This window comes from Lithobates pipiens, unplaced genomic scaffold (genome assembly GCF_037356315.1).
Source record: "Lithobates pipiens isolate NorthernLeopardFrog02 unplaced genomic scaffold, aLitPip1_a1.2 Scaffold_22, whole genome shotgun sequence".
Taxonomy (NCBI): domain Eukaryota; kingdom Metazoa; phylum Chordata; class Amphibia; order Anura; family Ranidae; genus Lithobates; species Lithobates pipiens.
The window spans coordinates 146,539,356-146,563,111 of NW_027507784.1; positions in this window are offsets into that span (position 1 = coordinate 146,539,356).

The following is a 23,756-nucleotide window of genomic DNA, read 5'->3' on the forward strand; positions in this document are numbered from 1 at the left end:
GCAGTAGTGCACGGCAACCCTATGTATTGTGGACCGATAGCGGTCCTTACAGAACAGCAGACTGTACTGCACTCAGGCCTATGTACCGTAGCACCCTATACCAAGTTACCAGTCCTTATAAGAACTTTTGTGGACCAAGCAGGTTGTGTGTTAGTGTTTAGCAGACTGTGCGTCAGTCCCTATACCGCTGAAGGACTGCTGCAGTATAGGGCAGCGGTCAGCAGTAGTGCACGGCAACCCTATGTATTGTGGACCGATAGCGGTCCTTACAGAACAGCAGACTGTAACGCACTCAGGCCTATGTACCGTAGCACCCTATACCAAGTTACCAGTCCTTATAAGAACTTTTGTGGACCAAGCAGGTTGTGTGTTAGTGATTAGCAGACTGTACGTCAGTCCCTATACCAATGAAGGACTGCTGCAGTATAGGGCAGCGGTCAGCAGTAGTGCACGGCAACCCTATGTATTGTGGACCGATAGCGGTCCTTACAGAACAGCAGACTGTACTGCACTCAGGCCTATGTACCGTAGCACCCTATACCAAGTTACCAGTCCTTATAAGAACTTTTGTGGACCAAGCAGGTTGTGTGTTAGTGTTTAGCAGACTGTGCGTCAGTCCCTATACCGCTGAAGGACTGCTGCAGTATAGGGCAGCGGTCAGCAGTAGTGCACGGCAACCCTATGTATTGTGGACCGATAGCGGTCCTTACAGAACAGCAGACTGTAACGCACTCAGGCCTATGTACCGTAGCACCCTATACCAAGTTACCAGTCCTTATAAGAACTTTTGTGGACCAAGCAGGTTGTGTGTTAGTGATTAGCAGACTGTACGTCAGTCCCTATACCAATGAAGGACTGCTGCAGTATAGGGCAGCGGTCAGCAGTAGTGCACGGCAACCCTATGTATTGTGGACCGATAGCGGTCCTTACAGAACAGCAGACTGTACTGCACTCAGGCCTATGTACCGTAGCACCCTATACCAAGTTACCAGTCCTTATAAGAACTTTTGTGGACCAAGCAGGTTGTGTGTTAGTGATTAGCAGACTGTACGTCAGTCCCTATACCAATGAAGGACTGCTGCAGTATAGGGCAGCGGTCAGCAGTAGTGCACGGCAACCCTATGTATTGTGGACCGATAGCGGTCCTTACAGAACAGCAGACTGTAACGCACTCAGGCCTATGTACCGTAGCACCCTATACCAAGTTACCAGTCCTTATAAGAACTTTTGTGGACCAAGCAGGTTGTGTGTTAGTGATTAGCAGACTGTACGTCAGTCCCTATACCAATGAAGGACTGCTGCAGTATAGGGCAGCGGTCAGCAGTAGTGCACGGCAACCCTATGTATTGTGGACCGATAGCGGTCCTTACAGAACAGCAGACTGTACTGCACTCAGGCCTATGTACCGTAGCACCCTATACCAAGTTACCAGTCCTTATAAGAACTTTTGTGGACCAAGCAGGTTGTGTGTTAGTGATTAGCAGACTGTACGTCAGTCCCTATACCAATGAAGGACTGCTGCAGTATAGGGCAGCGGTCAGCAGTAGTGCACGGCAACCCTATGTATTGTGGACCGATAGCGGTCCTTACAGAACAGCAGACTGTAACGCACTCAGGCCTATGTACCGTAGCACCCTATACCAAGTTACCAGTCCTTATAAGAACTTTTGTGGACCAAGCAGGTTGTGTGTTAGTGATTAGCAGACTGTACGTCAGTCCCTATACCAATGAAGGACTGCTGCAGTATAGGGCAGCGGTCAGCAGTAGTGCACGGCAACCCTATGTATTGTGGACCGATAGCGGTCCTTACAGAACAGCAGACTGTACTGCACTCAGGCCTATGTACCGTAGCACCCTATACCAAGTTACCAGTCCTTATAAGAACTTTTGTGGACCAAGCAGGTTGTGTGTTAGTGATTAGCAGACTGTACGTCAGTCCCTATACCAATGAAGGACTGCTGCAGTATAGGGCAGCGGTCAGCAGTAGTGCACGGCAACCCTATGTATTGTGGACCGATAGCGGTCCTTACAGAACAGCAGACTGTAACGCACTCAGGCCTATGTACCGTAGCACCCTATACCAAGTTACCAGTCCTTATAAGAACTTTTGTGGACCAAGCAGGTTGTGTGTTAGTGATTAGCAGACTGTACGTCAGTCCCTATACCAATGAAGGACTGCTGCAGTATAGGGCAGCGGTCAGCAGTAGTGCACGGCAACCCTATGTATTGTGGACCGATAGCGGTCCTTACAGAACAGCAGACTGTAACGCACTCAGGCCTATGTACCGTAGCACCCTATACCAAGTTACCAGTCCTTATAAGAACTTTTGTGGACCAAGCAGGTTGTGTATTAGTGTTTAGCAGACTGTGCGTCAGTCCCTATACCGCTGAAGGACTGCTGCAGTATAGGGCAGCGGTCAGCAGTAGTGCACGGCAACCCTATCTATTGTGGACCGATAGCGGTCCTTACAGAACAGCAGACTGTACCGCACCCAAGCCTATGTACCGTAGCACCCTAGACAGACCAAGTTACCAGTCCTGATAAAGAGCTTTGTGGAACAAGTGAGTTGTGAATGATTAGCAGACTGCAGCAGAAGGGCAGCAGTCAAGTATAATATTCTTTCTATATTTGGAAGAAAGAATATTATACGTGTACAAGCCTATTACCGTACCACTGATACCAGTCCTGAAAAGAACCTTTGTGGAACTAATAGTAACAGCAAGTCTTTAAAATTATCCTCACTGCCTGACACACTGCTTCCTGCCTGTCCCTATACAAATTGGCAAAAAAGAGTAGGCTGGAACGATTAGCTGGAACAGCTCTTTTGTGGACCTGATAGTAACAGCTAATGATGATGATGATGATGATGATGAAGAAAGACTAATCTGGCTGAGCTGTCCCTAAAATAGCAGCATACAGCGCTCTGTCCCTTTATCTAAACTGACAAAAGAAACTCAGGCTGCTGACCTAACACCTATACCAGTCCTGAAAAGAACTTTTGTGTACCAAATAGCTAGCGTTTTCTCTGTCCCTACTCCACACAGGATCCTTTCCCTACAGTGACAGAAGAAAGAATGTAAAATGGCCACCGGATCGGGTGTATTTATAGGTTAGGGGGAATGTCCAAGTGTCCATGAGCTGTCATGTCTCAATTGGTTGTCCTGTAACACATGATAAACGTGTCACGAAAGGTTAAAGTTCTTGTATACATTAAACACGTAAGTCCGCCGGGGCGAACGACGGAAAAAGGCGTTCGAACCCGCGGACGGCGAAAGTCGGAAATTCGCCGCGAAACGACCGCCGGGCGAACCGTTCGGCCATCACTACTGACCACATCATGATGTGGGCAAGATACATCGATGACGTGTTTTTGATTTGGGATGGTCCAGTGCGGATGTTATCAGCCTTTCTGGCCAGGCTGAATAAGAACCAATTTAATCTAACCTTTACAATGACGTATCATCCTGATGAGGTTACTTTTCTGGATGTCACGGTCCTTCCGTGGGGAGGGCGGTGCTATCCAGACTTGCCTCTTCAGAAAATGGACAGCGGGAAATTCTATACTCCACGCGTCCAGTTTCCACTCACGTCCTCTCATAACCTCAACTTCAGCCAGTACCTGCGGCGTACTAGGAGAAATTGCTCCAATGAGAAAAGGTTTCAAATCAAAGCAAATATATTGCAGACTCGTCTGCTAGAGAGAGGATACTCTAATGCCGCGTACACACGATCAGACTATCCGGCGGACTTAGTCTGGCAGACAAACCACCAGAAAGTCCGCCGGACTTTCCGAACGAGAGGACCTGCTCATACACAACCGGACTTTTCCCGGCTGACTAGGTCCACCGGACTATGGCGGGAGTCTGCCATACTTTTCAAAATGAACGTACTTGCCCACACACGGAGGAAAGTCCGTTCATTTTGAACATGGCTCCAGGTAGACGGGACTAGCACAGGAGGTCAATGTAGCCGCCTTCGGCGGCGAGATTGACACGTCACTAGCCCCGTCACCTGGTATGGACTTAAAGGGGAAGACCTACGCCGAAAAAACAGCATGGGGGTCCTCCCCAAGGTCCATATAAGACCCTTATCCGAGCACGCAACCAAAGCCGGTCAGGAAAGGGGGTGGGGACAAGCATCCTCTGGGACTGTGACATCATAATGGACGGGGACTTCACCCGGTGACCCCACCCATTGTCCCTATATAAGTCGCCACGCAACACGTCCGTCATTACAGCCAGAGACAGCGTCGAGTCAACATCTCAAGGAAGAATAAGAGAAGAAGAGAAGGTGGTGACGACGACAGCAGCAACAGAAGACCGGGCCACCGCCAGTAAAAGAGCTGTAAGAAAGGAGCAGAGGCCCGGCAAGAAGAACCGAAGAGGGGGACAAGACCCCCGAAGTCGGAAGAAGAGGCGGCAACAGAAGACCTAGTAAAAGAGCTAAAGGAAGAAAGCGGAGGCCCGGCAAGAAGAACCGAAAAGGGGGACAAGACCCCCGAAGAGGGGGACAAGACCCCCGAAGTCGGAAGAAGACCCCGGGCGGTGACGAAGAAGAAAGGTGAATGGGTAGGGGTACATTGTACCCCATACTCGTTGACATAGGGTGGGGGGCCAGTATCTGGGGGCCCCCTTATTAAAGGGGGCTCCCGGATTCCGATAAGCCCCCCGCCCGCAGACCCCGACAACCAACGGCCAGGGTTGTCGGGAAGAGGCCCTTGTCCTCATCAACATGGGGACAAGTTGCTTTGGGGTGGGGGGGCTGCACAGCCCTCCCTTCCCCAAAGCACCCCCCATGTTGAGGGCACGCGGCCTGGTATGGCTCAGGAGCGGGGCGCTCGCTCGTCCCCACCCCCTTTCCTGACCGGCCAGGTTGCATGCTCGGATAAGGGTCTTATATGGACCTTGGGGGGGACCCCCACGCCATTTTTCGGCATAGGGCTTCTCCTTTAAGTCCATACCAGGTGACGGGGCTAGCGACGTGTCAATCTCGCCGCCAAAGGCGGTGACATTGACCTCCTGTGCTAGTCCCGGCTACCTGGAGCCGCGTTCAAAATGAACGGACTTTTCTCCGTGTGCGGGAAAGTCCGTTCATTTCAAAAGTCCGGCGGACTAGCACACATATACGGACAGATTGTCTGTCAGACTCGCAGTCCGGCAGACAATTTTTGAGTCAAAACTACATTCTAAGTCCGCTGGACTTTTGGGGAGAAAAAGTCAGCTGGAGCCCACACACGGGCGGATTGTCCAGCGGACTCTGGACCACCGGACCAAGTTCGCCAGATAGTTTGATCATGTGTATGCGGCATAAGACATCTCTTAACCACTTAAGGACCGCCGCATGCCAATGTACGTCATCACAATGGCATGTACAGGCACAAGCACGTACATGTACATGCTTGCCTTCCAGCGGGTGGGGGATCCGATCGGACCCCCTCCCGCTGGATGCGGCGGTCCGTTTCACTTCAGGAGCGATCCGGGATGAGGGGATGGTTGTTGGTTTCTGGCCATCCCCTCTCGATCGCTCCTGGCGAATGAGAAGCTTCCTCCCACTGTGTATAGTAAACACAGGCAGGGAGGAAGTGATGTCATTCTCCTCGGGGCGGTCTTTTTGACCGGACTACAAGGAGAAGTGAAAGTAAGTGTGCACCAACACTACACTAACATGTAGGCACACACAGGCACACAAACCCCCCCCCCCCCCGATCGCCCGGCGGGTGATATCAATTAGGTTTTAGGGTCAGGGTCTGCGTCGCCCCAGGCAGCGCTAGGTTAGTGCCAGTACCGCTAACACCCACGCGCAAAGCATAAACCTCCCGTAGTGGTATAGAATCTGAACAGATCAATAACTGATCTGATCAGATCTATACTAGCATCCCCAGCAGTTTAGGGTTCCAAAAAAACGCATGGTTAGCAGGATCAGCCCAGATACCTGCTAGCACCTGCGTTTTGCCCCTCCGCCCAGCCCACCCAAGTGCAGTATCGATCAATCACTGTCACTTACAAAACACTAAACACATAACTGCAGCGATCGCAGAGTCAGGCCTGATCCCTGCAATCGCTAACAGTTTTTTTGGTAGCGTTTTATATTTAAATCCGGAAAGGCAGTGCTTGGTTTTCGGGGTCCCGTACGTGGCTAGGCTCCCAAAAGTCCCCCACATGTGGTATCCCCGTACTCGGGAGAAGCAGCAGAATTTATTTTGGGGTGTAATTTGACTTATGCCCATAGCATGTGTGAGGAATATATCATTTAGTGTAATATTCCTGCAACTTGTGGCAAAATATAAAATATTTCATGGACTCAACATGCCTCTCAGTAAATAGCTTGGGGTGTCTACTTTCCAAAATGGGGTCATTTGGGGGGGTTTGTGCTATTTTGGCATTTTATGGCCTTCGAAACTGTGATAGGTAGTGAGGAGTGAAATCAAAAATTTGCACCCTTAGATATCCTGAAGGCAGTGATTGGTTTTCGGGGTGCCGTACGCGGCTAGACTCCCAAAAAGTCCCACATATGTGGAGAAGCAGCAGAATATATTTTGGGGTGCAATTCCACATATAACTATGGCATGTGTGAGCAATATATCATTTAGTGACAACTTTTTGTAAACGTTTTTTTTTTTTGTGTTATTATTCAATCACTTGGGACAAAAAAAATATATTCAATGGGCTCAACATGCCCCTCAGCAATTTCCTTGGGGTTTCTACTTTTCCAAAATGGGGTCATTTGGGGGGGTTTGTACTGCCCTGCCATTTTAGCACCTCCAGAAATGAGATAGGCAGTCGTAAATTAAAAATGTAAATTCCAGAAAATGTACTCTAGATTGTAGACGCTATAACTTTTGCGTAAACCAATAAATATACGCTTATTGACATTTTTTTTACTAAAGACATGTGGCTGAATAAATGTTGCCCTAAATGTATGACTAAAATTGAGTTTATTCGATTTTCTTATAACAAAAAGTAGAAAATATATTTTTTTCTCAAAATTTTCGGTCTTTTTGCATTTATATCGCAAAAAATAAAAATCGCAGAGGCAATCAAATACCATCAAAAGAAAGCTCTATTTGTGGGAAGAAAAGGACGCAAATTTCGTTTGGGTACAACATTGCATGACTGCGCAATTACCAGTTAAAGCAGTGCAGTGCGAAATTGTAAAAAGACCTCTGGTCCTTAGGCTGAAAATTGGTTCGGGGCTGAAGTGGTTAAGAAAGCCTAGAGAAAAGCTTGAGAAAAAAAACAGATATGAACTTTTATATCATTCAAAGCTAAAGAGTGATGGTCAAAACAAAAATGCCACTAGAATAATAATGTCTTACTCCAATCAACATAACAGAATTTGCAATATAGTGCAAAAATATTGGCACCTTCTGTCCATGGATTCAAGTTTGGGCAGATTTGTGCCAACAAAACCACTCATCACTTTAACCACTTGCCGCCCGCCCTATAACAAATAGACGGTGGCAAAGTGGTTGCATAATCCTGATCGGACGTCATATGACGTGATCAGGATTATGAGCCGCTGCGCGCCCCCGGGGGCGTGCATCGCGGCGATCGTTGTTGCGGGGTGTCAGTCTGACACCCGGCAACTACGATCTCGGTAAAGAGTCTCCGACGGAGACTCTTTACCACGTGATCAGCCGTGTCCAATCACGGGTGATCACAGTGTAAATAGGAAAAGCCGGTGATCGGCTTTTCCTCACTCGCGTCTGTCAGACGCCAGTAGAGGAGAGCCGATCGGCTGCTCCTCTGACAGGGGGGGTCTGTGCTGATTGATTATCAGCACAGCCCCCCTGAGGATGCCCACACTAGACCACCAGGGACGCCACCAGACCACCAGGGATGCCCAGGACAAGGTATGCCACCCTAGACCACCAGGGATTCCAGCCAGTGTCACAATGGATGCCAATCAGTGCCCATAATGGATGCCAATCAGTGCCCACAATGGGCATCACTGATTGGCATGCATTATTGTTTGGCACTGATTGGCATCCATTAGTACAATATATTATAATACAATGCCACCTATCAGTTCCCATCTGTGCCGCCTATCAGTGCCCATCCATGCCACCTATCAGTGCCCATCCATGCCCACCTGTGCTGCCTACCCATGCCCACCTGTGCCGACTAACCCATGCCCACCTGTGCCACCTATCCATGCCCATCCATGCCAATCCGTGCCAGCTATCAGTGCCAATTTGTGCCACCTATCAGTGCCCATCCGTGTCGCCCATCAGTGCCACCCATCAGTGCCGCCTATCAGTGCCACATATCGGTGTCCATCAATGCCACCTCATCAGTGCCACTTCATTGGTGCCACCTCATCGGTGCCCATCAGTGCCGCCTTATCATTGCCCATCAGTGTAACCCCATCAGTGCCCATCAGTGAAGGAGAAAACTTACTTATTTGCAAAGTTTTGAAACTGAAACAAAAAAAAACATATTTTTTTTCAAAATTTTCGGTATTTTTTTATTTGTTTAGCAAAAAATAAAAACCGCAGAGGTGATCAAATACCACCAAAAGAAAGCTCTATTTGTGGGAAAAAAAATGATAAAAATTTCATTTGGGTACAGTGTAGCATGACCGCGCAATTGTCATTCAAAGTGCGAAAGCGCTGAAAGCTCAAAATTGGTCTGGGCAGGAAGGTGTTTAAGTGCCTGGTATTGAAGTGGTTAAGACTTGCCACCTCAATTAGGGACTGTATTGTCCAAAGTGAATTTAGGGGCAAGAATCGTGGTGACCCCTGTACATATAAATGTGGGGGCTGCACTTTTTGTCAATACATACAGGTGGGACCCACATGCATACTTCCAAATGGAAGGTCCTTTTAAAGCAGCATGCGTACTGCAAGACTAAGCCCCTGTACACACGGTCGGACATTCTGCCAACCAAATCCGTTGGATTTTGTCCGACGGTTTTTGTCCGACGGATTGTGTCCGAAACTGTTGCATACACACGGTCGGACCAAGTTGTCGGAAAATCCAATCATTCAGAACGTGATGACGTTATTTCGTTACGACGGGACTACGTTCAGGCTAGTAGCCAATAGCTTTGGTCTAGGAATTTGATCTGAGCATGCGTGGCACTTTGTTCGATCGGAATTCTCTACACATGATCGGAGTATGTCCGATCGGACCAGTTTGTTGGAAAATATTTCCAACAAGTTGGAAAATTGGGTCCGACAGATATTCCGACGGAATCAGTCCGATGCATACCACACACAGTCGGATTATCCAACAACACGGTCCGATAGGACACATTCCGACGGATTCTCCGACCGTGTGTACAAGGGCTAAGAGGGTGGTATATTTACTACTATGTGACTGTAATTTGTTTTATGTAGGCAAGACTAAGGTTGAACTACGCTCTCAAATGTCCATACATATTTGGAGTATGAAAAAAGCTGTTCCAGACCTCCCCTTAGGTAGACATGTTCTATCACTACACAATTGCCTCTTTCCCAAGATCAAATTTTGGGTTTTGGATAGAGTACACTCCAGGGAAAGAGGGGGGGACTGGAATAAAATCATACTACAAAAAGAACTCAAATGGTTACAGGCCACAGTCTTTCCAGGCCTTAAAGCGGAGGTCCACCCTAAAATGGACCTTCCGCTCATCGGAATCCTCCCCCCCTCCGGCGCCACAATTGGCACCTTTCAGGGGGAGGGATAATCCAGGTAACTGCACCCACTTCCGGGATAGCTCTCTGCGGAAAGGGGTATAGATTACGCCCCTTTCCGCAAGTGCCCGCCCCCTTCCGCAAGTGCCCCGCTGCCTGCTGGGAAACACACAGATCCCAGAGGCAGCGGGGACCGTCCTTACTGCGCAGCGCAACTCGCGCATGCGCAGTAGGGAACCAGGAAATGAAGCCGAAAGGCTCCATTTCCTGATTCCCATACCCAAGATGGCGGCGGCAGCACTCGAGTGACGATCTACAGATCGGCTTCGGGTGCCGACATCGCGGGCGCGCTGGACAGGTAAGTGTCACTATTTTAAAAGTCAGCAGCTGCAGTATTTGTAGCTGCTGGCTTTTAAAAAAAAAAAAAAAATGCGGAGTCCCGGTGGACTCCCGCTTTAATGAGGTAGTTAATTACAGACCCTTTCATGAGGGGTTAGTGTCGGGAGGAATGGAGAAGTAGATAGTTTTATCTGTATACTCCTGCACCTTTTATGGTACTGTGAGGTGATTATCTGTCAGAGGACTAACAGTAATCCACCCTGCCATCACCGGCGCTTCCCGGTGCGCCTGCGGGGTAGAATTGCGCAATGGCGCATGTGAGTGCGCGATGCGGCGGGTCTGCGCATACAGGTGCGCAAATTAGCTAATTTGCACACACACAATACAGTGGGCCGGTGCACACGGGTGTGTGATGCGGCGCAACGGCGTGCGTAAGTGAGCATGTTTGTGCGCACAATGTGATTTCCCCTGCCAGGCCTATAAAAGGCAGCTCTCTTTTTTGTGTCATTGCTGGTTTGTCTTTTCAGCTCCAGTGTTCCTGTGCCTTGCCTGTGTTTCCTGTGCCTACCTGTTGTAACCCGGATTGATCTGACTACTCTCGAATATCTCCTGCACCTGTCCCTTGGCCTGCCTTACGGACTTCTTTACCTGCTTGATACCTGTGTTTGACCCTCGGCTTCCTCCTGGACTTGTTTCTGCCTGCTCCTTGTGTTTGATGCTCGGCCTGCTGCTTGCCAACTGTGTATGATCCCAGCTTGTTTCCAAGACTCCGTTCCTGTTTGGACTTTCCTGTGTTTGACCACCGGCCTCCTCATCTGATCCTGCTTCAGGCTCCACCTCCAGGTCCAGGTGTTTGAGCCCCAGCCGGGCCTGCTCCAGCCAGTGTCAAGTCCACCCTGCACAGGTCTCTCTCCCGCCAGAAGACTTTCCCACAAGCTTCACTTACCTGCTGGCGACCTGTGCCTCTCCATGCCCAGTACCCACTGTTTCCACCCTCAGGTGTACCGTGCACCCAGCTGCAAGGGGAGCCCTCTCAGAAACTTGGCCCTGGTGAGTACCTGACATTATCTCGTAGGGAAAGTGTGTCTATCCTGTCTATCTACCGAATATGTAATATTTGCACATTGGGTATGGGTTTTATAGTTTTTGGCCTCTTTCATAATATGTGTTCGGGTGTATGTCTGGGCTACATGTACGTGTTTCATGTGCTGTTGGAGCTGCAGACTTTGAATCGGTCCTTCTTTTTTTTTTTTCTGATGGTAGGATGTCAGTGGGCCTTTTGGTCCCTCTATTGTATGATCCTGGCATGCGTGCGCCTATTTTCTCTGTCCAATCGGCATTTCCTTTGTGGTCTCCCTTGCTTTTGGTGGGCATTCATCAACCCCTATTATTTTTTAGGGCTGATGGCACTTCCCTTTTTTTCTTTCATCCATGTTCCACCATCCACTCACATGCAATGTCAGTACAGTTGCCAGTCTATGTGCTGGCGCTGTCTGCCATAAGGAGAGGTAAGTTTCCATCTCTCTCCTCTTCTGTGTTGTGTTTTGCTGGTTCCCTGGGCGTTTGCGCCCGCATGTTGGTGGGAGCGCGATGTATGACGTCACTCCTCCCTCATTGCCTTTTTGGAGATGGGGGGGGGGGGGGCGTAACCCCGTTGGACCACAGTGTCAGCAGGGAATACACTATGTGAGTGATCATTATCACTCACACCTGCTGGGAGAGTGGAACTTTCTATCCATGAGCTTTTACAAATAGTGAGCCAGACTCAGGTCCCATTGGTGCTGTGGCTTGTGATGGGGCAATACTTTGGTGGCTTATTGACTCAGATAAATAATATATATTTTTTGTTTGATCATCTATGTGGTCATTATAGCCCCTGTTGGTTAAATGAATATTGGGTCTATTTTTTACTTCCTTTTTTTTTTTTTTTATCTGGTCCCTTACAGATGGTTCTATATTTGGATACTTGCACACACTGATTGTTTCAGATCCCATTTTGTGCTTCATAAATCCTTTAAATGCACCGTTGATATAAAACACTGTTTTTCTCATATATATATCTACTACTCAATGTTGCCTGCATCTGAGGTCTAAACCCTCTCACCCACCGCTATCAATTCATCTTATGATGTCCTCATCCATATATATCCAGCACTACTTTTGAGGTATTTATGTTATAGATACATATAATATAGAACTTTCCCTAATGGCCTGTTTAAATGTTAAAATTTTAAATATGAATAGATGAGCTTCTCTTTATTTACTGGCCTGCCTTCTTCTGTGAAGATGTTTGGCAACAAATTTGGATATGACTCTTCAACAAAAAATTATTTTAATTTTTTTGTTAAAAAACATGTATATAGTAAAACATAGCTATAGATCGATAAATGAATACAATTTTTCCTCTTCATCCCCAGCTACCTGCTGCAGCGGTCCCTGTTGAGCTTTTGGCCTGCTCTTCCCACCAATCAGAGAACGCTTTTCATTTAATTTTCTTTTGTTTTCTAATTGTACTGTTTCATACTACGGTCTATTTGCCATCTCTCCATGACCATTTCTGGGTCTAGCGCTTCCGCTGTACATGTAAGTATAAGAGTAGCACATGCATGTTTCCTATGTTCACTTAAACCACCTTTTGCCATTCAATAGCTATAAAATTCAGTTTTTCTAGCTGTTCATTATTATTTTTTGCTTGTTTGTTTGTTTGTTTTTTTCCTTTTTTGCTGTTTGAAAATATGTATTTCTTTTCTATATTTTAGATTGCCATATTTATAATAAAGCGTTTATCGAATTATCCCTGAAGAAGGAGCACATAAAGACTCTGTAACGCGTAGGCTACATCGAATGCATGAGATATATTTTATCATTTATATTTTGAGCGTGTGTGTTGCTGTGATTTCTCAAGCACACCACTCACTCAAAAAGAAATTCGTACTAATATTGTTCAAGTATATGTCTGTATGCGTACAATATTTATTGTTTTTAATACATTGTTTAATAAAAATACTTTATACTTTTTTATAAAAAATTGTATGTCTCACAGTTCATGCCTATAAAGTCCCGCCCTTTTGAAGGGAAATTTTTGACTATATCTAAGATTGGGATGTTGGCTGTTATAAAGCAGATTACCCATTTTCTATCTGCTTGTGGTGTGGGGATGTCCCCTTCTTTAGGAGGCAGGGGGTCCCTGGTGTCCTCAAATGTCCCGGGTCGTTTCTTCCCTATGTGAATAAAAAATAGGTATACTTAGCACACAGATATTGGAGGGCAGAAATAGGAATATGAAACATTGCTTGGAAGTGTCGTACAATTGTGTCATGGTTATGCAGTGATCTTCCTGTGTTTGCTTACCTCCCCTCATGTCTTCAGACTAGAGGCCAGCCACTTCCACCTGGTGGTTTTTATAACCTCTCCTCTAAGCATGGCTCCACCCCAGGCCCTATCAGGGAGCCCTATATTAACCTGTGCACTGCAGGCCATCAGGGCTGATCAACCATTGTGTATTCCTTTGTGAGTTAGCTTCCTGTTTCCTGCTGTGCGCTCTGCTACTGTTTTGCGTTACCGACTTTGGCGTGTCTTGACTATCCTTGTTTACCTGTGATCCTGACCTTGGCGTGTACCCGACTATTCTTGTCCGCTTGTGGCCCCGACCTTGGCTTTGTCCCTCACCATCCCTATCCTCCTGTTGCCTACTGTGGGTGTGAGCTGGGGGATCCTGGGGGTCGCGACCTGGAGCCAGTTGCAGCCAAGTCCATCCTCACCACCAGAGGCGCTGGTGAACACCTGCTGGCTCTTAGGCCGCGTACACACGCGGGGACTGTTCGGCCAACTTTGTCCGCTGAACAGTGTTTCGGCGGACAGTCCGCCCGTGTGTGGGCTTTCAGCGGACAGTTTCAGCGAACAGTCCGCTGAACAAGGTTTTTCGGAAATTCCGAAAAACTGTCCGCTGAAACTTTGTTTCAGCGAACAGTCCCCTCGTGTGTAGGCTTGTTCGTCAAACTAAGTTCCGCGCATGCTCAGAAAGGATTTACACGCCGAAAGTTATAATGCAGTGTATAGGACGTCGTATTTTTCGTCCCGTCGTACGTGCCGTTCACGTCATCGCGCACGGTTTCAGCAAACTGTTCGTTCGTCGTGTGTGGCCATGTCCGTCCATGCTAATTTTGAGCGGACTGTTTGCTGAAACTGTTTGACGGACAAAGTTGGGCGAACAGTCCCCGCGTGTGTACGCGGCCTTAGACTCCGCGCCCCAGGGAAAGCTCTAACCCCAGTAGGATATGTCCCCCGTCTGCAGCAGTCAGCCGTAGGGTCCACAACCTTGCGGTGCACTCCTGATCCCTACGGTGTGCACCTGTCACCTCGCCTCAAGGTGACCTGACAGTTTGATCAGCCATGGACCCGGCTGACGTGTCGCTTCCTGCAGATGATCCATTGCAGAGCTTAGTTCGGCGACTTGAGACCCAAGAATCGCATCAGACCCAGGTGATGCGATTCCTTCAGGATTTGGCATCCCGTTTTGAACAGGTTCAGGCCTCATTAGGACCCCCAGTTCAACAACCGCAACCGCTATCTGCTGCTGCACCTATCGCATCAGTCGCAGCCCCACATTCATTACAACTACCAGCTCCGGTCCGTTTCTCTGGGGACTCCAAGGCTTGCAGGGGGTTCCTTAGCCAGTGCACAATTCATTTTGAACTTCAGCCCCAAAACGTCCTGTCCGATCGGGCAAAAGTCGCATATATCATATCTCTCCTGTCCGGCGAGGCGTTAGCTTGGGCTGCTTCTCTGTGGGAACTGAATGATCCAGTGATTTCTAGCCTGTCTGATTTCTTGAAACTTTTTCGGAATATCTTCAAGGAACCGAGTCGTGTCTCCTCAGCGGCTAGCGCTCTTTTACGTCTCCGTCAAGAGTCTGCGTCTGTGGGACAGTATGCTCTTCAGTTCCGTATCCTCACAGCTGAATTGAGCTGGAATAATGAGGCCCTAGTTGCAACCTTTTTACATGGCCTCTCTTATAGAGTGAAGGATGAATTAGCGGGAAGATCCCTTCCTGCTAATCTGGACAGTGTCATCACCTTGTGTAACCAGATCGATATTCGCTTTCAGGAGAGGGCCCTGGAAAAAAGACGCCAGCACTCCCCGTTCTTTAGGCAGCCTGAGCCCCCAGTCCCTTCTCTTCGATCCGAGGAACACCCCCTGCTTACTGAGGAACCTATGCAGTTGGGCTGGACTAAATTATCTCCCGAAGAACGTGCTAGGCGCAGAACTCTGGGCCTATGCCTCTATTGTGGGGCCAAAGGTCATTTCCGTGACACTTGTTCTCTTCGTCCGGAAAAACGCTCAGGGCTAATACATCTGGAAGGTGGAGTATTAGACCCTGAAATATCACCTTCACCTTCTCGTCTTCTCCTTTCTGTGTTGCTTCATGTCGGTGCTTCCTCTCGTTCGGTCTCAGCGCATCTGGATTCCGGAGCCGCTGCCACTTTCATGGATTGGGAAACTGCATCCTCCTTGAGACTTACCCTTTTGCCCCTTACAATGCCATTGGTGGTCTTGGCGATTTATGGCACGGTTCTCCCAGGGGGCCCTATCCGCTTTCAGACTCTTCCTGTTAAGATGTCAGTAGGGAAACTCCACCAGGAGTGGATATCCTTCCTTGTCTTACCTAAGGCTTCATCTCCTATCATATTAGGTCTTCCTTGGTTACGGCTCCATTCTCCACACGTTGACTGGTCTGCTGGACAGATCCTGGCTTGGGGTTCCTCCTGTTCCTCTTCCTGCCTACTCAAGGGTACCCCAAAGGAGAAACTTCCTGTTACCACCATCCCAGTATCTTCTGCTCTTCCCGCTGTATATAGCGATCTCTGGGATGCGTCCTGCAATAGTCGGACTGATGCACTCTCTAGGTCATGTGGTACTCTGGATGAGGGGCCCACCTATGAACCTGAGTCGATCATTCTCTCCAGTTCGCATAACCATTTACCTTTGTCTGTCCCTAATCTCCCTTGGATGCACAGCCAGGCTAACTTGTCTGCAAGTTCCACAGTTGCTATGCCCTGTGATGCGATTGAGATGGTCGCTACACCTGACAATACTATTCAGTCGACCTCTGCACCAGTTATGCCAGTCCAGCCCATACCCAATGAGCTTCCTGCTTCTTGTTCAGCACATTCGGTGACCTGGCCTCACCCTACTGCTACTATGTCCGTTCAAACCCGTTTAAGAGGCTCAATCCATCCTTTGGATAGAATACCTCATTCGGCCAGGAGGGGTTTTCAATCTTTTTCTCAGGGTTCTCTGCATTCTGTTTGTGTTGCAGCTACCCAGCTTGACTCTGGTGACATGTCACTTTCTAACCAACATGACCTCAGGGATCCACTGACCTCTGCCCAGTCTGGTGGTCCTGTTATGGATGCCCAGCTCATTCTTAAGGGTGTGGGGGTCCCTGCTCAGACCCCTGATCTTCTCATGCCCTTACCCATTCCTAAAAAGCCTTTAGTCCTCTCGTCCTCTCCCTACCTCTGTTTCGGTCTCTGAGGATAATCTAAAATACGAGGTTAGTCAAGTTTTGGATTCCCGGCTCCGGAAAGGCATTCTTCAATACCTCGTACTTTGGAAATGGTTGGGTCCTGAGGAGAGGTCTTGGATCACTGCATCTGAGATCTTTGCTCCCTGTCTGTTAAGGAGGTTCCATCTGGAGTTTCCCTTTAAGCCTGGACCCAGGCGGGGGAGGGGGAGGCCTCGTAAGAGGGAGGGTACTGTCATGGTTATGCAGTGATCTTCCTGTGTTTGCTTACCTCCCCTCATGTCTTCAGACTAGAGGCCAGGCACTTCCACTTGGTGGTTTTTATAACCTCTCCTCTAAGCATGGCTCCACCCCAGGCCCTATCAGGGAGCCCTATATTAACCTGTGCACTGCAGGCCATCAGGGCTGATCAACCATTGTGTATTCCTTTGTGTGTTAGCTCCCTGTTTCCTGCTGTCTGCTCTGCAACTGTTTTCCGTTACCGACTTTGGCGTGTCTTGACTATCCTTGTTTGCCTGTGATCCTGACCTTGGCGTGTACCCGACTATTCTTGTCTGCTTGTGGCCCCGACCTTGGCTTTGTCCCTCACCATCCCTATCCTCCTGTTGCCTACTGTGGGTGTGAGCTGGGGGACCCTGGGGGTCGCGATCTGGAGCCAGTTGCAACCAAGTCCATCCTCACCACCAGAGGCGCTGGTGAACACCTGCTGGCTCTTAGACTCCCCGCCCCAGGGAATCTTATGCTCTAACCCCAGTAGGATCTGTCCCCCATCTGCAGCAGTCAGCCGTAGGGTCCACAACCTTGCGGTGCACTCCTGATCCCTACGGTGTGCACCTGTCACCTCAACTCAAGGTGACCTGACAAATTGTCTGTTTTGGCAGAGTTCCAAGCTGAAGAACATTTTATTTACTTTCTAAAGCTGGAATACTTCCCTTTTTTGTTAAAGTATCATGCATGTAGACACCCCTATAGTATTCACTGGAGCATTTGTGTGGGACACCCTAAAAAGTTTGTTCTGGTGTTCCACACTAGTGCTCGTGCGTACAGATGTGTAGACAGTTGCTGAGTGTCCTTTCCTTACACTGAATGAAGTTTGTCATTCTAGTTACAAACCCATATAGACAACAAACTTATTCTAATACAAATAGATATGAACAAATGTTGTTAACCTGTATCTGCCAAAAACATCTTATAAGTGGGCGAACAAACAATGTTTCCTATGACTGATTACAGTGCCCATGAACATGAAAGTTGCCATTTTAAAATGTACAACAGTAAAGAAAAGCATATGGAGCAGCACGAACGTTAAGAACAATAGGAACACATGGCAAAATACTTATTTTGCAGCACTCTCTTGATTCTTCTGTATGTGTGTGTGTATCGTGCTCCCTCAATTTGAGGTCTGACCATTGTTTCTTCAGTTGATCCTTGGATCATCGTACCCAGAATTCCTGTGCAGATTCTTCACAACTTTAGGCATGATCTTGGCTTTTCTCACATACGGTCCATACTTCCCATCATAGTCGGCCCTCTTGAAGATGTCCGCCGCCTCCACCATCTCTATAAAGGCCATAATTGAGGCCTTCAATCTCCTCCGGGATTGGGAGGATCAGGGCTCTGGCCTTTTGTCTTTCCACCTGTTGCCTCTCTGCCATGTGCCCTCCTACTGTGTCGAAAGACAAGGGGTGGGGAATAGACTAGAAAGAACATCAGGGGCGAGCGGAGTTTCATGCAAGCGCAGTGTATATAAAGCGTAACATGCGTGCATCGTACTTACGATCTGTGAACGGAGGACGAAGTAACAGAAGCGGCGATCATTATAACGAAGGTACAATTTTAAGTTGGTCAGTGCATCAGGTGTGATCAGATGTGATCAATTTTCAATGATTTGCACCATAGCTTGTAGACTCTATAACTTTCAAAGAGACTAAATAATATCCACTAATTTGGGTTATTTTTACCAAAGAGCTGTAGCAGTATAAATTTTGTCCCAAATTTATGAACAAAAATGACTTATTTATCATAGAAACTAAAAAAAAGTGTTTTTTTTTTCAAAGTTTTTGCTCTTTTTTCACTTATGTCGCAAAAAATAAAAAACCCAGTGGTGATGAAATACAACCAAAAGAAAGCTCTATTTGTATGAAAAAAATGATAAAAGTGTTGTTTGGGTACAGTGTTGGATGACTGAGTAATTGGCATTCAAAGTGTGAGAGCGCTGAAAGCTAAAAATTGGTCTGGGAAGGAAGGGTGTATAAATGCCCTATATTGAAGTAGTTAATAAAGAAATCAGTTTGTGAGAACTCTGTGTGAATATGAGCAGCAAAACAACTTAATTCTTCTAGCATTCGAAAGAAGAAGAGAATGCGCTGCATTAAACTATTTAAAAAATTGCAGTGTGACAAATGTCACTAGCGTTCGTAATGGAGATGTGCTATCTCCATTAAGAACGCTAGTTTTACCAGACCAAGCGCTTCCATCTCACAATTTATTCTGAGCATGCGTGGCACTTTTTGATCGGAATTGTGTACACACGATTGGAATTTACGCAAACGGATTTTGTTGTCGGAAAGTTTGAGAACCAGATCTCAAATTTTGCGCAATTGAAATTCCGATGGAAACTGTCCAATGGAGCCTACACACAGTCGGAATTTCAGACAATAGGCTCCCATCGAACATTTTCCGTCGGAGTGACATGCCAAACTCAGGGATTCGTATACCTCATGCAGTGTACACGCAAATGTTTCTATATTGGGAAAACAAAATGTATATTTTTAATTTATATTTTGATTCATATACAAAAAATTGCTGTTGTTTTGTATATGATGCAGTGTTAGGTATTTTTGAATTATGTGTCTCTTTATGAATTGCTATTAATATTTCTTATTTTGTTTTTGATCTTTATGCTAATTGTTGCATTATTTTCAAATTTTTTATTTTCTATATCATTTATTATTATTTGCTTCATTAAAAATATGTTTTGTAAATGCATCTGTGTATTCTTGTATATGGGCATGCACTGTCCCCTTAAATCCATCTGTCTTCTATGATTTACATCGGGTAGATCATTTTGCCAACATGGGGTGTTTTTGCCCGTTGGATTCTCCTGGTGTTATTTGAGTGACCGTACAGATGCCCAGGTTGTTCCTGCCATTGTGCTGGATACCTCATCTACTGTGCGGTTCGTGTGTGTTCCGCTGTTGATTGTGGAATCTCTACATGTGGCTGACAAGTGAAATTTCCCCTCCCATCCACTGGAGGGAGCCCTGGCTCTACCATTCCTAGCCGAGCCTTGGAATGGCGAGGACCGCGCATGCGCGGTATGGTCATTACGTCCACATCCGGTTTTTATACCAGATGGATGGTATATAAAGCCGCTGTATGCAGCACAAAGACGCTGTGGGAACCAAGGGACCCAAGCACGCTGTTAAACTTGATTCAGGTAATTGTCAGTCAGCTTAAGCCTTTAGAAATGTCTCTTTCTTTATTTTTATAATAGCGATCATGATTTTAAAGTTGTTGCTGTAAGACTGTTGTTTTTTCTTGCTGATATTACATGGCAAGTTGTAACTGCTGCTCTAATTGTTTATTAGATAGCCATAGAGCCAACCATAGTATATGGAGGCAAGTGGTCCTTGGTATTAAGCCAGCTGCAGTACCCAATTCAAGTAAGTCGATTTGATTTTAGTTTTTAGCCCTTTGAATGTCAGGAAGGATATTCCATCATCCTCTCAGACACTAACAGGGCATCCAATATCTCTCTCTCTTTTTCGTTGGTCTTTGTTTACCATCTGCGGCCACCTTTTGCGCTGGGTTTTTCCGATGCAGCTAAACACCTAGCCATCCCGGCAGTTTTTGGTCCCTTTCTAGGAGATATAGGTAAGCAGTGATACTCTAACAGAGGAGACGCATATGCATAATAACATTAGATGTAAATATTTGTATGAATTTTTAATTAATTTTGATAGAAGGCATTGTACATTGCAAACGGAACGGACAGCATCCCCTGAGGAACCCTGACATATGGAAGAAACATGTTTTGAAGTTCATCATATACTGCTGCTTTGCTGAAATTGTAACCCATTGTACTAGCCATTGTGTATCTCCTTCCCTTTTCTCTTGTTTTTTAATGAATTCATTCTTATTTTGCTTCTCAAAATAAAATAATATTTTATATATTATATTTGATATTTTTAAAATTTATTTTGCACCTAAAAAATCCCAATTTTCTTGCTTTTATTTTATCCATTATTAAATCTTGGGATGTGGCGCTAAGAATTAATGGGTGTGCTCATGTTCATAAAAATCATGTCAACATGATAATGTTATTTGGGGTTTGTACAGTCCTTTCGTTCTCTGCAATGAACCTAGTTTTATAACCTTAGAGTTAAAGTGTTACAAAACCCACAACAGTAGAATCAGTCTGTATATGCAGAATAGCATGCTTGTTATACGCACTGTGGAAACTAAGGGGTTAATTCTCTGCATTGTGTAAAAAAGGCTGTTTGATGATATATGCACAGATCCTCCCCTTCCTGCACTGTCCCCTGGGACAAGTCCGGATAAGGCACAGTGAGTGGAGTCAGGCTTGTCGTGCTTATGAGGATATTTTCCCTGAACGGTATTTATGAATGAGTCATTTTTAAACGGTAATATTTTTAAGATATAGGATCTAACAAATATGACCCCAGTCTAAAAATATGAAATTTATTCACCAGACATGTATTCATACAAAATAGTTTATATATATATATATATATATATATATATATATATATATATATATATATATATATATTGGTTGACAAAAACAAATGTTACATAAAATTAAAAATACAGATTGTGCTACATAAAATTAAGAATCTTAATTGGAACACCTGCTAATGGGAGTGTTGTACCATTGAAATGACACAGCAATGATAAACTTCCCAGACATAAAACCATACAAAATAGTTATATATAGATTGATTGATAAAACAAATGTTGCACAAAATTAAAATAATAATTCTGCTACATAAAAGCTTGCATATCAATTGAAACACCCACTATATGGGAGTGTAGTACCTTTGAAATGACACAGCAATGGTAAACTTCCCTGCAGAATCAATAACCTTGTAAAAATTCAATTAAGACAGAATGCCAGTTTTTACTATACTGCAAGTAAGTGGTTAACAACGTTAAATAAAATTAGACGTTTGTTATTTCAATGAAATGGAAAGTTTGCAAATGAAAAATATTGAAAACTGAATCTTTAGAGAAAAATCTACAAGGTGGTTACTGGTTTGAGAGAAATAGTTATCCAACTGTATAATAATCAATAAGTAAATATTTAAGATAAGACCAATGCACAGTGTCTTGCGAAAGTATTCGGCCCCCTTGAACTTTTCAAACTTTTGCCACATTTCAGGCTTCAAACATAAAGATATAAAATTTAAATTTTTTGTGAAGAATCACCAACAAGTGGGACACAATTGTGAAGTGGAACGAAATCTATTGGATTTTTGAAACTTTTTTAACTAATTAAAAAAATGAAAAGTGCAAAATTATTCGGCCCCCTTGTGTTAATACTTTGTAGAGCCACCTTTTGCTGCGATTACAGCTGCAAGTCGCTTGGGGTATATCTCTATCAGTTTTGCACATCGAGAGACTGAAATTCTTGCCCATTCTTCCTTGCAAAACAGCTCAAGCTCAGTGAGGTTGGATGGAGAGCGTTTGTGAACAGCAGTTTTCAGCTCTTTCCACAGATTCTCGATTGGATTCAGGTCTGGACTTTGACTTGGCCATTCTAACACCTGGATACGTTTATTTGTGAACCATTCCTTTGTAGATTTTGCTGTATGTTTGGGATCATTGTGTTGTTGGAAGATAAATCGCCGTCCCAGTTTCTGGTCTTTTGCAAACTCCAACAGGTTTTCATCCAGAATGGTCCTGTATTTGGCTGCATCCATCTTCCCCTCAATTTTAACCATCTTCCCTGTCCCTGCTGAAGAAAAGCAGGCCCAAACCATGATGCTGCCACCACCATGTTTGACAGTGGGGATGGTGTGTTGGGGGGGATGAGCTGTGTTGCTTTTACGCCAAACCTATCGTTTTGCATTGTGGGCAAAAAGTTCGATTTTGGTTTTATCTGACCAGAGCACCTTCTTCCACATGTTTGATGTGTCTCCCAGGTGGCTTGTGGCAAACTTTAGACGAGACTTTTTATGGATATCTTTGAGAAATGGCTTTCTTCTTGCCACTCTTCCATAAAGGCCAGATTTGTGCAGTGTACGACTGATTGTTGTCCTATGGACAGACTCTCCCACCTCAGCTGTAGTTCTCTGCAGTTCATCCAGAGTGATCATGGGCCTCTTGGCTGCATCTCTGATCAGTCTTCTCCTTGTCTGAGCTGAAAGTTTAGAGGGACGGCCAGGTCTTGGTAGATTTGCAGTGGTCTGATACTCCTTCCATTTCAAAATGATCGCTTGCACAGTGCTCCTTGGGATGTTTAAAGCTTGGGAAATATTTTTGTATCCAAATTCGGCTTTAAACTTCTCCACAACAGTATTACGGACCTGCCTGGTGTGTTCCTTGGTCTTCATGATGCTCTCTGCGCTTTCAACAGAACCCTGAGACTATCACAGAGCAGGTGCATTTATACAGAGACTTGATTACACACAGGTGGATTCTATTTATCACCATCAGTCATTTAGGACAACATTGGATCATTCAGAGATCCTCGCTGAACTTCTGGAGTGAGTTTGCTGCACTGAAAGTAAAGGGGCCGAATAATTTTGCACGCACCACTTTTCAGTTTTTTATTTGCTAAAAAAGTTTTAAAAATTTCCAATAGATTTCGTTCCACTTCACAATTGTGTCCCACTTGTTGGTGGTTCTTCACGAAAAATTTAAATTTTATATCTTTATGTTTGAAGCCTGAAATGTGGCAATAGGTTGAAAAGTTCAAGGGGGCCGAATACTTTCGCAAGGCACTGTATATAAGGTAAAAATCAACACAACATAATTACTCGTTCCAAAATAGCTACTTGTCTGAATTGCTGGTTACCAATATTTTTAAAATGGCTGCCATGGCTTTCAAGATGGCTACTCTTAAAGAGGAATTACTTCTTGTGACCTCCGAGTTTCAAAGAATAAGGTATCCAGGAATCTTCATGAATGTAGAGGTAAGAGTTGATGAGTGGAGTGTGTGTGTCTGCGTGTCTGAGTCAGTGTGTGATTGAGTATGCCATTGAGTGTCCTATCCTGCTCATACATACCATGTTAGACAATAGGATCAT